This window comes from Limulus polyphemus, unplaced genomic scaffold (genome assembly GCF_000517525.1).
Source record: "Limulus polyphemus unplaced genomic scaffold, Limulus_polyphemus-2.1.2 Scaffold68, whole genome shotgun sequence".
Lineage (NCBI taxonomy): Eukaryota > Metazoa > Arthropoda > Merostomata > Xiphosura > Limulidae > Limulus > Limulus polyphemus.
In genome coordinates, this window is record NW_013665678.1 from 630,765 (window position 1) to 641,827 (window position 11,063).

The 11,063-nt window shown below is 32.6% G+C and overlaps 1 long non-coding RNA gene across 1 annotated transcript in view; it reads right to left on the reverse strand.

The window, feature by feature from the left end:
• Positions 1–3,672: 3,672 nt before the first annotated feature.
• The window catches only part of LOC111087368, a 48,328-nt gene continuing 40,937 nt past the window's right edge, over positions 3,673–11,063 (reverse strand). Inside the window, exon 2 of the long non-coding RNA XR_002612059.1 lies at positions 3,673–4,126. This is a non-coding gene — a long non-coding RNA (uncharacterized LOC111087368). The remainder of the gene's footprint in view (positions 4,127–11,063) is intronic.

Consider the following 11,063-nt stretch of genomic DNA (forward strand, 5'->3'; position numbering starts at 1 on the left):
TTGAGTGTATCGTAAAGTTATATTCGGAAACAATAAACCAGTTTTATTAAGTAAGGACTTGTGTCGCTTAAGTTTCGTCGGAACGAAGTTACGGAAAGTCAATTAACAAACGGAGATGTAACAATACTTTCAGATGTAAAAATTGTTTGTTTATGTATACTTTTTGCTAACACTAAGCTAAAAAACACCACTGTAAGCACACGTTGTGAATAGAGTTAAAGTAATAAGAAGTGAAATTTTCGCCAAAGACTAAAACACACTTTTTTATAATTTTTTAACTCAAAAACTACGCACATTAAGACCAAAAGCTGGAAACCATGTGCTCAAACAGTGTGATCAAGAATTAAAATAAATATACTGAAACAAACTGTATAAATTTATCTTAAATATTTATTAACCAAAACTTAACCTTTTTACTATTTTTTGCTTATATATTTCTACTAGCTAGAGTAATCTTTCGTTGGACAGATGAAATATTAACTCGTTTGTAACAAAGGATAGGAAATTGTTCTTATATTTTTTCCTTAACATAATAAACATTAAAAGTGCAATACAAATACATAAAGGTACCAATATTGAAAAAAAAGACATACTGTTTTCAAGAATTCTATCAATATGAAATTAGATGGGGTCCAACCACCTCATGACATCTTGTATCACTATGTTAAGTTGTGCTGATTTGATAGTTTCTCTTTTTTGATTAGATATGAAATTAGATGGAAGGTTCAACCCCCCTTATTGTCTTCCTCATGTCATCCTGTATCACTGTGTAAAGTTTGGTGCTGATTGATCAATAAATGTGGAAACGTACAAGGAACAGAAACACACACACATGTTGATGTTTATTTATATAGATAATGCTATATTTATTTTTGCTTTTTCCATTTGATGTGTTTGCAGATTATAATTATTTTTATATCGACCGATTTTAGAACTAATACATTTTCGTATAGAGATACATTTTAACAACATAATATAGTAACAAGAATCAAATATGCAGTAAATTACTTTTAGCAATGTTTCTTTTTAATGAAAAATGTGATATTTTATGGGATAACTAATACTAACTTGACACCAATATTGCTAAGATAGCAATTGGGATTTCACTCCTGTAACTTGCAGTTAGGTCCCCGAAATCATATAAGATGCAGTCTGAATTGCTACAAAAATCACGGATATTATTTTGTGCAGTGTAAAACATATTGTATTTATCACAGTCTGTGAAATTAGGGTATTATTTGCACTTAATCATTAACACTTCTCATAAGAAAATATCATTCGGCTTATTGTATTTTAAAATCACAATCTTTATCCATTCCCTTACGTCATTTCCCAAGAAGAAGAGTGTATAATAATATTTAAACCACAGTATGTCTGACATATTCATTGCTGACGACGCACTTTGCCCAATACCAGAGCTCATCAGGTCAGCTGGAATACAACAAACACGGTAATTGCTATTTATGTAAGCTATTTGTTAGAATAACAATTGTTATGGTGTGAATACCTTTGATGGTGAAGCATAATTATAATCAATTATATTTGTCATAAGGCAATATCAATATACTTGTGGCATTTTATCACTACATTCTTTATTGTCTTGCGATCATGCATAATCGTGCTACCCAATCTTTTAAATTTTATAATTCATCATTCAATACACCATTAAAATGATTAAGTGCTCGATGAGTATTATTATCAAAATAACATAAGAGACTGAGTACATAGTATAGTAACAACAGAAAGAAGAGTGAGTCATGATTCAGTTAGTTGATATAGAAGCATTTGAAAAGTTGGCAAATTAGGAACTTAACGACAATCCACAAAAATGGAACGTAAAATAAGGTGGGTTTTTCAAAAGTTCTCAATTTCTATTTTTCTGACCTGATTTTCCTCATATTAATTTCATGACGGCGGAAAATTGGAAATTAATTGCCTTGAATGTCATCCCCTCTTATTAACAGCCAATTTTCTGTTAAAATTGGAATGGTGAAAAAGACTGCTGTAGCTTGGAGTGGATTATTATATTTTTGATGAAAAATGATGCCCATTCTACTATCTCATTGCAATAATCTTCAACTCTTTTTATTTGATTGATCACAGCAAAAAATATGATATAAATTTTCCAGGGCAATTGTTAATCTTTATTATTATGTTTATTTATGCATAATTTCGGCAATCGTAATAATTAGTAAATGAGAAATATTCATTGTTGACAGGCACGCGTTTCTGTTAGGCATATAATTGTAATTTCCTTAAACTAATTTTTTTTGTCATGTCAGTGGCATGTCTGTGGACTTGTGACGCTAAAATTCGGGTTTCGTTACCTGATAGCCCATTGTGTAGCTTTGTGCTTGACTACAACCAAACCAAGTTTTGTTTCATGACATAGCAGATAATTTACTAGTAGAATCAGACATCATCAGAAAAAAAAATAGTTGAAGCATTACTGATAAAGTCAAAGCCAACGTTAAATAAATATGCAGTAACTCATCTTCATCTATATTTATATTTTATTCACTTCATTTTACTGTAAAGATCATTTAACGTCACCTACAAATTTGTCCTAGCCATTATGACTCTGTAACTTTCTCTAGAATTCAACAGCGGTTTTAGGTGTAACTCTCACCTAGTGATGACACGATATTATGGGTTGAAACTTTGTAATTATTAAAATAAAAACTTGCCTACTGTAAAAGTTGATGTTATTGTATTTTTAAATTAATTCGTTTTGTACAAAATGGTACCATATGTTAACAACCCCATAAATTAATATGCCATTTTCTCGAAATTTCGGTTTTCTTTCAGCTCATTTTGGATATATGGTCACGTAACCAACACGACTTCTTTCTTTAGCTGCACACAAGACTAGACTCACTAATTGGTCATTAAATATGTGTTCTTGGAGGACTTTACTTGTGGTGTCCCGAAATAGACAGCGGTGTTTTTATGTCAGTAAATTGTGTAATGGTCTGAGGCTTCTCCATCCTTGTGTTTGATCGTGAGTGACTCGAAGTCACGTGAATAAGGTGCGGGGAGTGAATAGCCTGGCTTTGTTTATGTCGTGTTTTCTTATATAAACTCAATCTTTCCCCTATTAAGCAGATTTAGATTAGCTTTTTGCAGAGTCTTTCAATTGTGTTTTGAAAATATTATTAGCTATATTTAGGTTTTAGAGCTTCTGGGTTTGTTGAATTGTAAAGGTTAGACTTATATAACTTTAAAATTGCGAGGTTTTATTTGATGGTTTGATTTTCTTTTTCTTTTAACTTGTGGTGGAGGGGCAGCTAACACTGAATTAATGAATGAGAATCAATAAAGGCTTCTTTATACATTTTCTCTCTGTTTACAAGTTCCATGAGCCCACTACAAACACTTGCCTAGGTTTTGTCTCGTATTGCGTTTGTCTCCGACTGTGTTTTTGTTAATAAAGATTGCTGTTTCATAAATTTTGTACATTGACTCTTTCTTTTTCACAAACTTAGTCGGAATTCAAAACAAAAGATCCATATTCTGTGTCGTGATATTCGGAGAACCTCTTGTTTAGCAGACCCTACCCGTTTACTCTGCTGGAAATTAATGCACTAGAGAATACCACAATATTATGCATTGATTCAAGACCCCATTAGATAGAAAAAAAGTGTCAAAAGCATTGTTTTGGCAAGCACTTGGTAATGGTAGGCATTTTATTATAATATTGGAACACTCAGATCAAAAGTTTTTATATTGTGAAAGGTACATTATATTGTTTCCTTGAATGTGTTAATTGTTCATTCTTTCCTGAGAGCAAATAGAATGGTAGCATATTAGGCAACTTCCTTCATTTCACACTTGTAAACAATCTTTATGACGCTGTTGCTCATATTCATGGACTGAACACTGTCCACTCAGGTTACAAAAAAGTCAAGGAAATAGTAAACAGGGATTGGGATTATTATGGGATCCCTTGTTCGGACTTTCTTTTGGAAAACATGCTCCACAGGTGAAAAGGCCCAGCCATTGTCATGTCACCCACCATTAAAGTCAATTGCTGAAAAGGAAATCTGGCACTATATTCAAGTTGATGTTATTGACATGCGTCATTCATATGGTCATCTTGTAAAGTCCATGCTTCGCTGAGTCCAAACTGTTATAGAGGCAAAAATGGTCCAAACTCACATTACATAGGGTTTAGATAGAGTGGTCATCAATGTAGCTTGCTAGACAATAAAATATCTTACTTTCTTCTTTGTCTACAATAAATATGTATAGAGTTTACTTTAGCTGAATCTGGTTTGATGTAACATTCTTATTTTAGATTATACTCTTCTATTATTAAATAAAATATTCATCAAAATGTATGTATACTATTAGAAATTGGTTGTCTTTAGGAGCCCATACTGACCTTTTCAAACCAGTATCTTAATAATGTCACGTTTTTTGTTTTTTAAATTGTCATCAGTTTTAACTGCACCTCTGATATTAGTTTGTTGAGCCTTATTGATCAGATAGGCAAACTTTTTCAGAAACATGGCCGGACACTTACTTATGGATCCAGAACTCTCATCAACCTTTGGCTGATTTTTATGATTGGTGGATTTAGAAAGGGCAATCTTGTAAGCGACATATCATTTAAGTAAGCGTTGGAGATTCTAGTAACGAAAGGTAAATTCAACTTACAGTAACCACCTGATCAATTTAACAACAAAATAAAATAGTATGATGGTTCGTCTATAAGTAGTTGCTGTCATTACTTGAGTATGTGACTACCTATGGACAGTATAGCTATAACCTTCCTACAATAGACCTACTCTCTAAAAATACATAAAATTAACCATTATTTTGAATGTTAGAAGTCCTATTTTAAAGCATGGTTAAAAACATTAAAATAACGTGAAAATACTATACAAATAAATATTAATTTTAATTTTACTGAAATCACCCGTAAGTTTTTATAATGTATAGAACCATTTTTCAAAACACTGCAACATCCATTGCATTTAATGTGAAACAGTTTAAAAAACAATTTCGCAGCAAAAAGACGGTATTTATTTAAATCAACTGTGAAGCACGATACTTAATTATACCTTTATTATTATAAACAATTGCATTTTCTTTACTAAGGGTTAATGCTCTGACTCTGACCGTGCAATTGGCCTGGTCGAAATTTATTTTACATATCTATATATAAAATGTTCTTAAACACATAAATTTTTTTCAAAAATGAATATTTTAAGATATTTATGATTAAGAACTTCAATATGATGTTTTAATTTAACATATTATAATCCTGCAACAATCGATTTTTTTCTGGAAAAGGCTCTATTATTAATATGAATATGATAATAAACAAGAACTAATATCCATCTCTAAAAACATTCTGGTCTTACATTCATATTACATTTGTAAAATATTCTTTTTTAAAATAAAAAAACTGCTTATGTGTTTTTAAAAATGCCTCAGGAACAAATTGACAAATTTTCAGTTGTAATATCCAAGTGCCGTGACTATGGGAAGACTACAAGAGGATTCTGCAGTGTTATCAGAGCGCAGTTATTCAAAACGTACATACTTAAATATATAAGCTAAGATAAGATATAAGAAAAAGAAAGATAAAACATTACATCGAATTAAAGGTGGACTACTTTCGGCTTCCGGTGCACTAAAGTCTAACACATTCCACAGAAAACGTGTCTGCAGCCCATTTTATATTGGGGAGATGTTGGAGAGAGGAGACGCGTTGCTTCACACAAAGAAGTAAACGACAAACATAACCCCAGTAACTTAAGTTTGGCAAAAATGTGCAGAACACCTTTCTGTTTTCAGCTGTTTCTTTAGCTTTATGTAACTGAATTAATTAATTATTGTTATTAATACTGTTATTAATAGCTGAGCTTATGTGGCACAACTTCAAATCAAGCCTTAGGCAGGGCAGATGTACTTGTCGTTATAAACTTTAAAAATTTATGTTTTTATAATACTTGAGGAAACGCTTTTATGATTTTTTTAAATGCAACTATTTTATAACGCTTTAGTTTTTTTTTTTGTTGTTGTTTCATGTTATAACTTGACTGTATTTGCCTGCCTCGTGTTGATTTACCAGGCCCACCGACAGGGGGGGGGCAAAGAGGGCAACTGCCCAGGGCGAATGAAACCTGGTTATGCCGCAAAGCATCTTTAGGCTATATCTTCATTTAATGATAAAATCCATAGCATATAGATGCTTGATACATTAAGAACGACTGAAATAATAATTTGAGTAATAATTAATATGTATTTGTTACTTTATAGATTTAATAGATATTTGTTATTACTTTATTAACGTTTTTACGCTTATACTGTGAGGTAAAAACGGCTGCTGCCATGATTTTGTCTGGTTTATGAGCTCGTTGAAAATGTTAAAAAAAGAGAGAAAGGGGGCCCGGCGAGGATGTTTGCCCCGGGGCCCGTGCTGGCTCTCGACGTTCCTGTGATTTACCAATGTGTCGGAAGGATGAAAATCTGCCGTGTTCTTCATTGCAACTTTTATTGTTTTTGACTCAAGGAAATAGTCGTGTGATATTTTGAGGCCATGTGTAAGAGTTAAAATAAGCGCTTTTAATGCTTTATATTTTTTTCTGCCCCCCAGTAACAACGCGGTATTTCTGCGGACTTGCAACCCTAGAAACCGGGTTTCGATACCCGTGGTGAGCAGAGCACTGATAGCCTATTGTGTTGCTTTGTGCGTAAATTCAAACAAAACAAAAATATTTTTTTCTTTTTTACGTCTTCTAACAAGTATATTTGTCTGCTACGTGTTGGTTGTTGATTTTGACTTATAAAACAAACTGGTTTGCAGCTTTCCGGAACCAGGGTTAGAGACCACTAGACTAAATATAGATATGCAATGCTGTTAGTTTTAGAGTTAACCCATTATACTCTAACTAATGTATTAGCTTTGACCCAATTAAAAAATTAGGCATCCGTAATTATAGATGTTTACGTGTAAATACTGTTAAGGCATCCTTTCAAACCTTCAAAACATTACATAGATCACTGTACATTTCATAAAAGTGAAGTTTGTTTGTAATTAAGCACAAAGCTATATAATAGACTATCTGTGCTCTGCCCACCACGTGTATCGAAACCCGGATTTTAGCGTTGTAAGTCCGCATACATTCCGCTGTACTACGGGGGGGGGGGCAAAAGTGAAGCATCTGATTTGTCAGTTTACAAGGGAGAATTCACTAAATAACCATTAAGTTACAAATATTTCTTTGTGAAATGACTATGAAAAACACTAGAAATAGACGCATAAAAATATATTTCATGTGAATTTCACATTAATTTAAAAGTGTCTATTTGTGGATTGCAATGAAAGACACTTGAAATACATGGTAAAACAATTATTCTGTTTGGAATAATAGTTAATTTAAGGGTACTTCCCTGTAGAATAAGAGTAAAAACACTCAAAATACAGACTGCAACAGTTATTTTAGTGTTAATTCCAGCAAAATTTAACGGTGAATTGCTTTGAATTTAACAGAAGATACTGCGAACTACTTTAATTATCTGAACACATTTTTAAGGTAAAACGTCTGACAGCTCGGCTGTCAATTCGCTCCCATTTCTAACGGGATTTTATGGAATTATGGATATATATATTGTTGCGTCAGCGAGTCACATGACTAGTGTCACATGACGCCACGTTTCTAGAACTATCCCGTACCTTGGCGAATGCTCTAGTATTTACTAGATATAGGGTAGTCTTGTATATAAAAGAGGGTGACAACGTGACAGGAGCATAATGTAATGTGTGTGTAGGTAGTGAGTAATTGAACTGCAGTCACAGGGTATTGTTGAAGTTAACGTTCGTTCGTTATAGTGTTTGTTTTAGCGCGAATATTGAAATCAAGTGTATCGTAAAGTTGTATTCGGAAAGAATAAACCAGTTTTATTAAGTAAAGACTTGTGTCGTTAAAGTTTCGTCGGAGCGAAGTTACGGAAAAATCAATTAACAAACGGAGACGTAACAATATATAAACTGTATCAATTAACAACAAATGAAAATCAGTAAATGCTCATATCCGAAGACAAAATGGGGACACTGTCTTTCCATGACGGGTAGTAATTGCAAAATGAGCCAAAATAACCGAAGAATTTTCACAACACTACGAACACACGAAAAGTTCACGCAGCTAATGCCATATCTAGTACTGAAATTGTATTCAAGCATCATTTTTCAAAAAGTATTACCTCTCTGTGGTTTTATATATATATATTTGGTGTAGTGTAGATATGTACGATAAAATTTAATAGACATCATCAATTATTAGTAAACGTTTGATAATAAACATGGTGTGTATTGGTTTAATTTTTTACATGTTTTCTGAAAATGTTTGTTGTGTTTTAATTATATATGCTTTATAAAAGACGGAGTAATTGTTATTAGTATCAATAGAATTTGGATCTCCACATCACGAATAACATAAATTAAAACAGAATTTCCAAAATATTAAAACTTTATATACTATTCAAATCTAAGTTAGAACAGATAGGAAAAAAATTAAATACTAATACTTATGCGTAATCAGTGCAAAATTCTGGCTTAAGAAAAGTTATTATGTACAACATTTTTAGGTTTTTGTTTGTAACGAATTTGTTGTTATATATTTATTTTAATATCAACGTTTGTTTGGGTTAAATTTATATTTAGAAACATACATGGCTTATACTGTTAAATATGTATTGCGAAACATTCTCCAAAGTTGTAGAAGATTTTCGAGAGTAACAGTTAACAATATGTGTGTATGTAAACGCTTGTGTTAGCGCCAGTATTGTTATATAAAACTGAACTTTCTAGTAAACCTCCATACGCCTATAAATATAACCAACGCGACGTTCCAAAAAAGGGAGAGTATCTATTATTAGTGTGCTATAAACTTTGGAAGCTATAAATGCGATTGTTATAACACTTACCAATCGGAAAACTTCAGATATTTGACTAGGAACTTTTCCAAAGTTCGAGCATTACAAATCGCTTAACTTCAGTGGATTCTCATCGGACATTATTATTAATCGTGGAAAACTCTGCCTGTGCGGCTGACAAATAACGAAGGATAAAGCTAGCTAGCTTCCCGTTAAGCGAATCGTACCTACATCAACTCGTAATTAATTCGCTCATTTTGAACCCTCGATAACATATCCAAGAAGTACCAGATTAGAAAGAAGACTTTGTTGTTTATAAATCATTGTTTGTAATAACTATTTGTAATAACTGTTATTGTAAATTGTGTTGTTGTGTGTGTATATTAAAACGTATTTGTCTTAAAAAAGAAAACTGTGTGTATCAATCTTGTTAGCAAATATCATAAACTGACTATATATCGGTTTTTATTTAACTATTAATTCCAAAGTACAATTTAGCTAGTAAATTTAAATAATCAGTTAACGTAATTTTAGACTATTTGAAATTCTAACACGTAACCTGTTATATAAAAGACAAAAAAGAAGAACAGAAAATGTATATCTTTACTCCACCAGATCAAAGTTAAAAATCGTCGCTTGCAATTTAATACACTGCCCCAATCCGGAATGTATATTTATCTTTGCATATTTTGTTTCGCTTAGCCAAGAGAAACATTGTTCTCGGCAATGTGTAGAAATAAGGAATCCCATAGTAAGGCGAATATACAAGCTTATAAAATGTCTGTAAAATAAGATTAAATATAAGAAAAAAAACAAATTATAATGTTTCTACAAGTTTACTTGTCATCATTAGATACAACATTGTAATTTGTTTTCTTGTTTTCCATCTTCCCATAAAGCCATTATATAAGCTTATTGTTCTCGTTAATCTCATAATCCTGTTTAGTCATAGCTATTATATGATATAAAGCTCGATAAATATAACACTAATCGAACACTGATGCTATAAAGGGAATATTTCTCACATAATTCTATTGGTCTATAAATGCATTATACATTTGGTCAAATAATTTACATTAAAAGTATCCTGACTCAACGAGCAACATATAACATTATAGTTGATGTCCTTGAGCAATTCGTCTGTAGGAAGTACGCTATAATAGGAAATTCCCTCTGATAACATAAAAAGGTTATCCAAATATTTCAACGACGAATAAAAATCAAAATGTTGATATTATAATCATTGCTTTAAACACAGAAAATAATTAAACTTACGGGAACTTTAGAATTAAAATTCATTAAAGGTACTCGTTTAAACCACTAAAATATTCTTTTCCATCGTACAATCAGATTGTTAATGCCCTAATTAAAGAAATCACTAGGCTTTGAAGCAAAAAATATGTCGATGCCTTCTTTAACACCTTCCACATTTACATACGTTTTCCCATTAAGATGGTGTTGCAGCAAACGAAAAAATGGTCATCTGATGGTGCCATATCTGGGGAATATGGTGGGTGGGGGACAACTTCATAACCCAACTCCATAATCTTGTGTTGCGTGAAACGTGCCACATGTGGACGTGCATTGTCGTGGAGAAGAAGAAAACCTTTCTGATTGATGAAGGGCTTCATTTAAACGTTCCAGTTGTTTACTATAGATCTCTGCATTGACAGTTCGCTGTGGATTGAGGAGTTCAAAATTAATTACTCCTTTGATGGCCCACCAAATGCAAGGCATCACTTTCTGCGGATAGAGTCCAGGTTTTGAGGTCGGAAGTGGTTTTCATCTTGGACTGAGCCATTCTTTTTGGCGTTTAATATTCGCATAGAGAATCCATTTTTCATCACCGGTGACAATTCTGTCCAAAAATGGTTTACGCGCATAACGCGCCAGAAGAGACGAAGCAATGTTCACACGTTGATCATCGGAGAGTTCGTGAAGCACCTAACACCTTCTTTATGGAGTTTTTCCATATTCCTTAGATGTTTTCGTATTATATCATGAGAGACATACAATTTCAGAGTCATTTTACGAGCGTGTTGCCTTGTGTTAAACTCAACAAGTTTCTTCAGAACATCAATATCAATTCCAACATGTTGGCCCCTGCCACCACATTCCTTACGGCTAAAATCACCTGAACGAAATTTGTTGAAACATCGTTGACACTTACGAACGTT